We start from the raw sequence: 9,631 nt of genomic DNA on the forward strand, positions 1-9,631 counted from the left end.
TAGGGTACAAAATTTTTATTAGACAATCCCTGAATACATGACTGCTATTTAGGATCAACACTTTTAAAAAAGATTCTTTTGTCTATAATTGATTATGTATTCGTTCTTCAGGGTCTGCTATTTCAAATTTCACCAGTCTTTCAGACTAGCTGCATACTATTTAAATGCTTGGTACTACAAGGCCTCCTCTCTTTTTTCATCCTGTAAAACTTTAAGCCTAATTCTTGGCTTTTTTCCATTCCAGATGAAAGGATTCAGTAGTCTTTGCCAATCTTGTAAAATTTTTCCCTCCATTGAAATTGGTAACATCTGAAATTTAAAAAAAACACCTTTGGTAGTACATTCATTTTTATGATAGAAATTCTTCCCAGCAATGAAACTTTTAAATTTTTGGATCTTTATCCTGGTTATTTTATAATTATCTTGAAATAGTGTAATGTTATGTCCTGTCAGATTCAATCTCAAGTATTTAACTGAATTAGAGGTTATTTCACATCCTGAAATTTTAAAAATATTTCCTCCCCTTGTTCTGTTGAAAAACTTCAATATGATTTTAGTCATTCTTGTTTATTTTATAACCGGAGTAAATCCATTTTTTCAATTTTGTCTATTATTTATTTTATTGGTAAATGTGGATTTAAGATGGCCAGCACTATATCATCTGCATACTCTTTCATTTTGAATTCTTCTCCATCTGTTTTTAGGCAGTTTGTCTCAAGTCTTGTCTAGTTTCCTTGCTAGAACTTCCAATGCAAGGGTAAATGGAGATAATGGACATTCTCCACCAGTCCCTTTTTCAATTTGGAAGCTATTGGTTAGCATCCCATTTATAAGAATCTTGGCATGTTGCTTGGTATAAATAGCTTGCATCTGGTTCATAAATCTTGAATCATAATCTAAATACTTAAGAGTTTTCAATAAAAAAGACCAAGACATGTTATCAAAGGCTTTTTCCATGTCTAAGAAAATAAATGACATTTTCTTCTTCTTAATATATTCAATAGTATTAATCAAAATGTGGCAGAGTAGGATCATTGCCTTCTTTATGTATCAGTGTTATATGAGCTTCTTGCCATGTGGGTAATGATCTCTTATCTTTAATTTCACTCATTACTTTCTGAAGTTAATTTTTCTTCTAGGCACTTACAATACATTGCAGAGAAAACATCTGGTCCAGGTGCTTTATCTTTTTTTAAACTAGCTTGTAAGTAACTGTGATATTTAGTGTTTTTCTTTGATCTGAACTTGTTAATATGAACTTTTATTTATTACTCTATTCCATCTGAAGTTAAGCCATTTTTACACAAATTTTAAAAAAAAGTTTGAACTGGGCATGTATATCTGTCTTCACATGAATGATTCTATTGCCCTTTTTTTTTACCATGTTATGGATCTCATCTCCATTTTTCTTTTGAGGCCCTGCTAGAAATCTCTCAGGTTTATTTGTTTTCTCAAAGCATTTTTTAAAGAAAATTAGTTTCTTCTGAACTTTCTCTGTCTCAATTAAATCTAGTTGGTTTTTTAATTGTTTGAGCTCAGTTAAGCTTGATTTGTATGGAGACTTCTTAGGATGCTTCTTTAGTATTTGAATTCTTTGGTTTTTAAAACCGAAATCAGATTTTTAAAATAAGATGCTTTTTGAGGAGAAATCTATTTAAATATAGTTTTCCATTTAAGACACATTATAGTCCAAAGCTTATTCATCATGAAATAAGAATTAGTTTTTAATTATGTGGCCTGAGAGTGTGTATTTATGAATGTTTAATTTTTTTGGTAAATGAATTCCATTAATCCGTTCACAATGTCATGTTCTTCCAGAGGTTTCTGTAAGATTATTGAGCAGTTTTTCTGTGTAGAAGATATTATCACATTCTGCTTAGTTTTACAGTTCTCAAAACTGAATTTGTTTCTGCCGAGGTTACATGCCTCTTCTTCGCAGAAAAAAGTTATAAACATACAGAATTGAGAGAAAACTCTTAATTCCATTGTCCTTTTGAAAATCTTTGTGCAGAGAATTTGCAACTTCCTCTTAAGTGCTATGTTTTAAAATAATCAATGAATGTAAGATTGTTGGGATGGCATAGATCTGCACAAGAAGCTAAGTGTGAGGAGAGGGGGCAAACAGTAAAAATGAAAGTGAACCCCCTTGAGCAGAATACTGCACAAGTCTTTGGGTTTATTTGTGTATAGCTGGAGCTTTATATTATTCTTTCCCTGGAGGAGAAAGCTATAATGGCAGCAGGCTATAAAAGAGAGCCTGTTTGGGAATATTTTAATGAAGTTTCTGTATGTACAGGTAGGACAGGCATGCATGCAAATTATGTAGAGAAACATGATTTAAAGCTAGTCTTACTGACTAGTGATTTAAATTGTGACTTAAATCTATTTGATTTAAATCAAATCCTGACCAAATGAGTTTGCTAACATATTCTTATAGATTGCCAACATCTCCTTTGAAAATAATAAACAGATTAAGTACTAAATGGGTGTTCAGAGTGTTACCAAGCACTACTTAGGAAGTGTTGAATATTATGTCAGTGTTGGATATAGTAACATTATAGAAGCTTGTGTAAAACAAGTGGAACTTGCAACAAATGGTCAGAGTAGACAATAATGGGGATTTATATGTCCCTATAATGCTAAAGGGCACAGTAGTGGGGTGACGAGCCCAGAATCCAAGCAATATTACAGCTATATTGGTTGTCACTGTACATGTGTATGTGCTCTGGAAAGCCCTTGCTGGGAAGTGGATCCTAGGCAGGGCTGTGTCTGCCTTTGACACAAGCTGTGTTCATGGACAATTGGTGTGGTTCCAAGTGAGAAGTGATGTATTCTTCTTAGCCCAGCTTACATTTTTGTAGCTGTATGCAAACTATGGAACTCTGTCCTAAGGGACGTCCACCTTGCTATCTCATGGATGGTATTTTGCTTCTTTTCTAAAAGGATATTTGTGAAAGTTGGTGGAAGCTGTTTTAACTGTTCATGTGCTTCCTGGTTTGATACAAGCGTTTGCTGCTCATTTTATTGTAGTTTTAAAAAGTATTATTTTTGGAACTTCATGTTGTTTTAAACTGTCTGTTGCCTCAAAGGCTTTTGAGGGAAATTTGAATATAAAATATGGTATGTGTGCATGCCTAATGTATAAATCTAGGTTCTATTAAGAGTTATTGAGGTAGAACTAGACCAATTGCTCAACCTCAAGCATTTTGAATGTAAAAGTGTAAAAAGCACTTATGGGTGAGTGTTACTTCCTGCATCTACTTTCTTGAGCTTTTTCTGCATGCATTTAGAACCCTCATTCCTTTTATCGATTCCCTTGATCTGCTCTTGCTTCAGTGCTAGTTTCAACTTTAATCGGGCTGATTTTATACTTAATTATATGATCTGATCCAGTCAGGGATCACTTATGGAATGTTATGACATTGGAGAGCTAATCAAATTTAGGTTAAGTAGCGATTGCAATAATGTCAAACAAATCTACTTAAGCTTTAATTACACTAGAAAATGCATTGGGGTGTGTTTCCTGTTGATTGCTGTAGAACAGGGGTCCTCAAACTTTTTCACCAGGGGGCCTGTTGAAAGATGCTGGTGTAGGGTGCAGACTGGAAAGGTGGTGCACCCGGGCCGGCATGGGGGTGGGGGCGTGGTGAGGCGAGGCATGGGCGGGTGGGCTCTCAGGGTGAGGGGAGGTGAGGTGCTGGCGCACGCACAGTGAGGGGAGGGGAGGCGCAGACAGGGCGGGCACGTGAGGCGAGGCGGGGGCGGGCACACGCCACGAGGCAGGCACGTGAGGCAGCAGCTTGCTCCCTTGGAGACAGTTTTCTCCGAGTGAGTCCAAAGTGATCTCTGGGCAAGCAAGCCATTGCCTTCTTGTCCGCGGGGCGAGGTGGGTGCCATCGGGGGGGGGGGCGCTCGTGAGGCAAGGCAGGGATGAGGGGGAAGGCAAGGCAGGGATGGGGCGAAGCGCCGGCTTGCTTGCGAGGAGATCGTTTTCTCCCAGTGAGTCCAAAACAACCTCCTCGTGAGGAAGCTGCGTACCCGTGCGTGCCCCACAAGTGGAAAACATGTGGGACAGACTGGTTAAATGGGCATGGCAGGCCGGATCTGGCCCGCTGGCCTTAGTTTGAGGACTCATGCCATAGAATGTGGATGCACATCCATGCATCCAGGCTACCCCTTCTTGTTTTGCTGCACTGCATCGGAGGGCTATGGGCACATCCGAACATTTGAGAAACTGCCGTGGTCCTGGTTACAAAGTACCTGTGGGTATCTCCCTGACTGCAAAGATCACGTAGCTTCTTTAAGAAACTGAATACAAGATAGTGATTGCATCTGAACCCGAAATGCCAGACTACATGTTTTCCTCCCCAAAATGCACACAAAGCATGCGAAAAAAAAAAAAATGGAGAGGTTTATGTAAGCTGCTTTTGATTCTTTGCAGGAGAAAGGGCAGAATACAAGTTTAAATAAATTAACCCTTTGTCACAGCAGGAGATGCAGTGATTGATGCTCAAAGAAACATGATGTAATAATTTGATACTCTAATCTACAGGCCAAATGTTTTTGTGAATGATAGTATAACTTTTATCCTCTCCTCGTAGTTTCACTTGACTCTAGCCTGCTCTGTGTGTTTGTATGTGCATTCTCTGGTAGTTACATGTTCTTAACCATTTCAACTAAAGGCTTTCTTTTTTGCTAGAACTCAAAGTTTCTACTAAAAATGCACACATTGATGTCTGTCTGGTTCTTTTAGTCATTGTATATAGATACTTGGATTCATCTTAATGTGCTACCTGGTATGCATGCTTTGTAGTATAAGATTTCTGCTTGTGCTGCTGTTAAAGTTTCATATATCACTACTGTGGGGACTTGAAATTGAAATGCTAAACAAATGTCATACTGATGACATGACAATATGCCATAGTCTTGTCAACTTAATGCTAATAATTGATGTTGATATCTCTGTGTCCTTCAGCTCTGAATTCACTATTCAAAATTCATATATTTTAGTATTGGAAAAAAGTTACTGAGAGATGATAATATTGAGAAAAATTGGTCCTAAAATAGTAGGCTGGAATACTAATAGTCCAGATAGATTTATTTATTTATTTTACAGCATTCATATACTCGCTACATCTATACAAATTCAGTAGTACTGAACAATAAAAGATAAATAAAATGAATGAAACCCTCTGTCATAATAAAACTGATAAGAAGCTGTGGCTGGTTAAACTAGGAAAGCTTCTTGGAATAAATAGGTTTTCAGGAGGTGCCAAAAATGCTACAGCATTGGTGCCCATCTGTTCTCCAGAGGTAGCAAGTTCTGCCAAAAGGGATCTGTCTCACTTGAAAGCTCTTCTTTGAGTGGACTCCAGCCTGGTCATAGATCTGTGGACAACCACCAGGAGCATGCCAGCTGATGATCTCAGTGACTAGGAAGGTTGATAAGAGGGAAAGCACTCTCTTAGGTACAGTGATACTTTCCAGTGGAAAATTTTCTATATTGCATATGTCTGAGTTGAACCATAGTTGTCTGTGCTACTGTACCACCATCAGATTAAATATAGGTTGTGAACTTTATTTATTCTTCTAAGGCAAGTGTTGGAGATGAGGTCCACCTTTCTCAAAATGCAGCATTCTTAGATCATTCTCAGATTCTGAGGAGGAGGAAAAGGAGTTGGCAGATAGCCCTGAACTGTCAAGGTTTTCAAACAAGATAACTCAGATGGTAAGAGATGGTCTGAGGACCAAACTGTCTGGGAAGAAGATGGGGGAATTCTTAGATCTTGTAATAAAACAATAAGCTAAAAGAGCAGACCAGTTGAGTGATAGTGTTTTTACTATTTGGCCCTGAAACAGCATGAGCCACCCTGATGGTTGGAGTCAAGACCTTTGAAGGACGGACAGATGGAAGGAAGGAATTGTTTCTGTTTGGATTCAGCTCTTCATATGGATGATAGCTAGTGCCACTTATAATAGAGAATAGTTAATTTGATTTGTGCTGCTTGTGAACCAGTTGATCTCCAATAAATGAGTTTGATTGTAAAGTTTCTGCACCTGCAAGAAAGGGAGTTGGGATAGAGAAAGGGATATTCTCAAAACACAGGGATTGACAAACCCTAGTGCTCAGTTGCCCAAGGGGGAATGAAATATAAGGTATGATAATTGCTTCCTATACACATTACAGTTGTCTCGCTGATTGGGTCTAGACCCAAATTATACACTGAAATAAACTGAAACTATGATCATTGTCTGTTTTACTTGAGAGCATACAAATATAAGGAGAACTTGTGCTGGGCCAGAGAAAGAGGCTACCTAATCCATCTTTCTGTTCTCACAGTGGGATCTCATAAGAAGGATATGTGTGCAACAGCACCTTGCTGCCCAGGTTCCCCAGCCTGTGTTCATAGACCCACATACGTCCTTTAGTGAAATAGAACATTCTGCAACTTGTTCTGTATCAGATATTTCTCAGCTTGAAATGGAACTGATTAGCAGTGTGGAGAGAGAGTGAGCAAAACCAAACGTGCTACATCTACTTACACACACAAAGGGGAAAAAACCCTGTTGATGTAATGTATATTAGCTCCCTTTGGATATATAACCTAACAACAGAATGTTCTTTCAGATTTTTTGTTAAATATAAACTTCAAAAGGAAATATTTGTTCTTGTCTCCACATTTTTATATATATATTCCAATACAATCATCTCTCTATAAACCTTTGAATGTGTTTGAATATCACATTTTAACTATATTTGTGTGGCTAATTTTCTCCTAAGCAAATGTTTCAGTTTAAATATTTTGCAGTTACTGAGAAAACTTATGACATATTTATATTGCATATAAAAATGACATGGATTACATTTTTGTTTTGTTTCTAAATCAGAGATATTTTGTGTTGGGGAGTAAAAATGAGCTAAACATGCTAAATTAGGTAAATCAGAGCACTGGAAATTTTTCTAGTTCCACTTTTTCCAGAAAGTCCGTATCGCTGTTCAGGTTTCTAGTTCTCAAATTTTTAGGGCTTTATACACTAGTAGCAAAACCTTTAACCTGGAATGCTAATTAATTGGCAGCCTGAGCAATTCCCTCAGCAAAGGAGTTTTATGCTGAAAGGGGGCAGCTCCTAATGACAGCTGAATTTCTGCATTCTGCTCTACTTCTAGTTTGTAAAACATACTTAAGAGCAGCTTTACATAGGGAACAGCAGTAATCCAGTCTTGAGCTTACTAGTGCCTGTGCCAGGTGACCAGGCTATTGCTGTCTAGGAGTGGTCATAGCTGATGAACCAGCCAAAGTTGGTAAAAGGCACTCTGACCTGCTATGGTGATTTGGGGTTTCAGCAACAAGTAATAACCCCTGACTGTCAGCTGCTTCTTTAAAGTGACTAACCCTAACCTGAACAGGCTGTAAGCCTGTTGTGAACTGTTTACCCACAGGGTTCAGCTTTAGTGTGGGTCATCAGGTTACTGATAGCATTTGGCTCAAAATTCCCTGATGAGCATTCCTGGTAGCTTCAGGTAGACATTGAAGTACACTGAGATAAGATGATACCCTATAGCTCAATTGCCAAGGGCAGAGGAGTAGCCATCCCCTAACTGAAACTGAGCCTACAGGTTAGATCAGTGCATAGCTCTGGAGTCTATCCAATAAATAATTACCATGGTTAATAGTATCAAAACGTGAGATATTGAGCAGAATTAACAGGGTTTGCTTTCCCTGTCCTTCAGATAAAGGGGATCCAGGATTATCAGGGATTCAAGCATTCCGTCCCATAACCAGGTCAGAACCTAGCCTGGAATGGATCTACTATCCTTGCAGAATGCTTGCAGTTGTTCTGCCGTGACCCTTTTAGGTACCTTAGACATATTTGCAGCTTGGCAGTAGTTGTCAAAACCATAATCAAATGCCATTGTCAAATACCAGAGTGGTTTTTTGGGGGGATGATTGCACTACTGCTTCTTTAAGAACAGCAGGAAGCACCTGTTCATGCAGAGATGCATTATGTCTCTCTGGACTCCTCCAGTCGTATCCCCATGGCTTGCTTTTACAGGAGGAGTAATGAATGAGAGAGCACATAGTTGGTTGAATTGATGGAAACATATTGTCCATGTCATCAAGAAGCACTAATTGACATGTGCAGTAATTGACTTGTGGCTTCAGCTGGAGCTGTGCTGATAATAGCATCAAGTTCACTATGGAGACAAGTGATTTTGTCCTCAAAAAGATCATAGCAGGTCCTTGACATAACCAAAGCTCACTGGGAAGAGCATCAATATGCAGCTCGAGGATGGAATAGAGGCAGCAAAATAGGCCTTCTTATATATGCTGCTGCTGCTGCTGATAATCCTACCTGCTTTAGAACGTTCTCAGTTGTCTTCACTTTGAACGGTAGAGGTAGAATTAAATCAGTGGCTCTCCACATCTCACTGTGCCACTGTGAGACAAGGGTCTTAGCTAACATCCAATGAAAATGCCCAAGAGCACTCAGAAATCCACTGGATTCCATCAGTCCCTTGGGGCAGACTATCCAGATGAGCCCCCCAGGAGCTCATTACTTCAGGAGGGAAGTAATGTCCCAAGTGCAAGTTTCTTGAGGAAGTGGTCTGACCATGGATCCCTCCAACTTTCAAATTACACATCACATAGCTAGGAGCAAAGACCAAACCAAGGAAATTCCCACTCCATGTGACAACGTAAAGCATCCTCATGGCTGTCACGGAGGCTTTGAAGTCCAAAGCTGGAGCCCCAGAAGTAGTCTCACCATGGAACCTAGTCACCTAGAACAACCATCTTGGATTCTTTGCAACACTATACTTGAGACCATCTCTGTCAGTTCACGGAGGCTGCTGGGCTTCAGGGTGGGTAGTAGATCAGTTGCATCTGCAGTTTGCATCTTGTTGTTGTTAGTCGCAAAGTCGTGTCCGATCCATCACGACCCCATGGACAACATTCCTCCAGGCCTTCCTATCCTCCACCATACCCCGGAGTCCACTGAGACTCACGCTGACTGCTTCAGTGACTCCATCTAGCCACCTCATTCTCTGCTGTCTCCTTCTTCTTTTGCCATCTATTGTTCCGAGCATTAGGCTCTTCTCCAGGGAGACCTTCCTTCTCATTAAGTGGCCAAAGTATTTGAGTTTCATCTTCAGTGTCTGGCCTTCTAAAGAGCAGTCAGGGTTGATCTCCTCTAGGACTGACCGGTTTGATTGCCTAGCAGTCCAAGGAACTCATAGGAGTCTTCTCCAGCACCACAATTCAAAGGCTCAATTCTTCGGTGCTCAGCCTTCCTTATGGTCCAACTTTCACAGCCATGCATTGCAACTGGGAAAACTATAGCCTAGACTATACACTCTTTTGCTGGCAGGGTGATGTCTCTGCTTTTTAGTATGCTGTCTAGATTTGCCATAGCTTCCCCCCCACCACCCCCAGGAGCAAGCGTCTTTTAATTTCTTGGCTGCAGTCCTCGTCTGTGGTGATCTTGGAGCCCAGGAAAATAAAACCTTTCACTACCTCCATTTCTTCCCCATCATCAAGAGGCTCTTTAGTTCCTCGTCACTGTCTGCCATTAGAGTGGCAGCTCTACTGCGCCCGGCAGCCTACGCCGGAGGAGGGCCGCCTCCTCGCTG

General features: G+C 40.0%; 1 protein-coding gene and 1 long non-coding RNA gene across 2 annotated transcripts in view; both read left to right on the top strand.

The window, feature by feature from the left end:
* Positions 1-9,631, top strand: part of GALNT2 (polypeptide N-acetylgalactosaminyltransferase 2) — an 81,434-nt gene that overhangs the window by 21,900 nt on the left and 49,903 nt on the right. The gene's annotated exons all lie outside the window — the stretch shown is intronic.
* Positions 5,632-6,047, top strand: LOC123018501. The gene is made up of 2 exons (XR_006413787.1): positions 5,632-5,728; positions 5,860-6,047. It is a non-coding gene; the product is annotated as an uncharacterized LOC123018501 (long non-coding RNA).

Source organism: Varanus komodoensis, unplaced genomic scaffold (assembly GCF_004798865.1).
Source record: "Varanus komodoensis strain SLA01 unplaced genomic scaffold, ASM479886v1 scaffold1, whole genome shotgun sequence".
Lineage (NCBI taxonomy): Eukaryota > Metazoa > Chordata > Lepidosauria > Squamata > Varanidae > Varanus > Varanus komodoensis.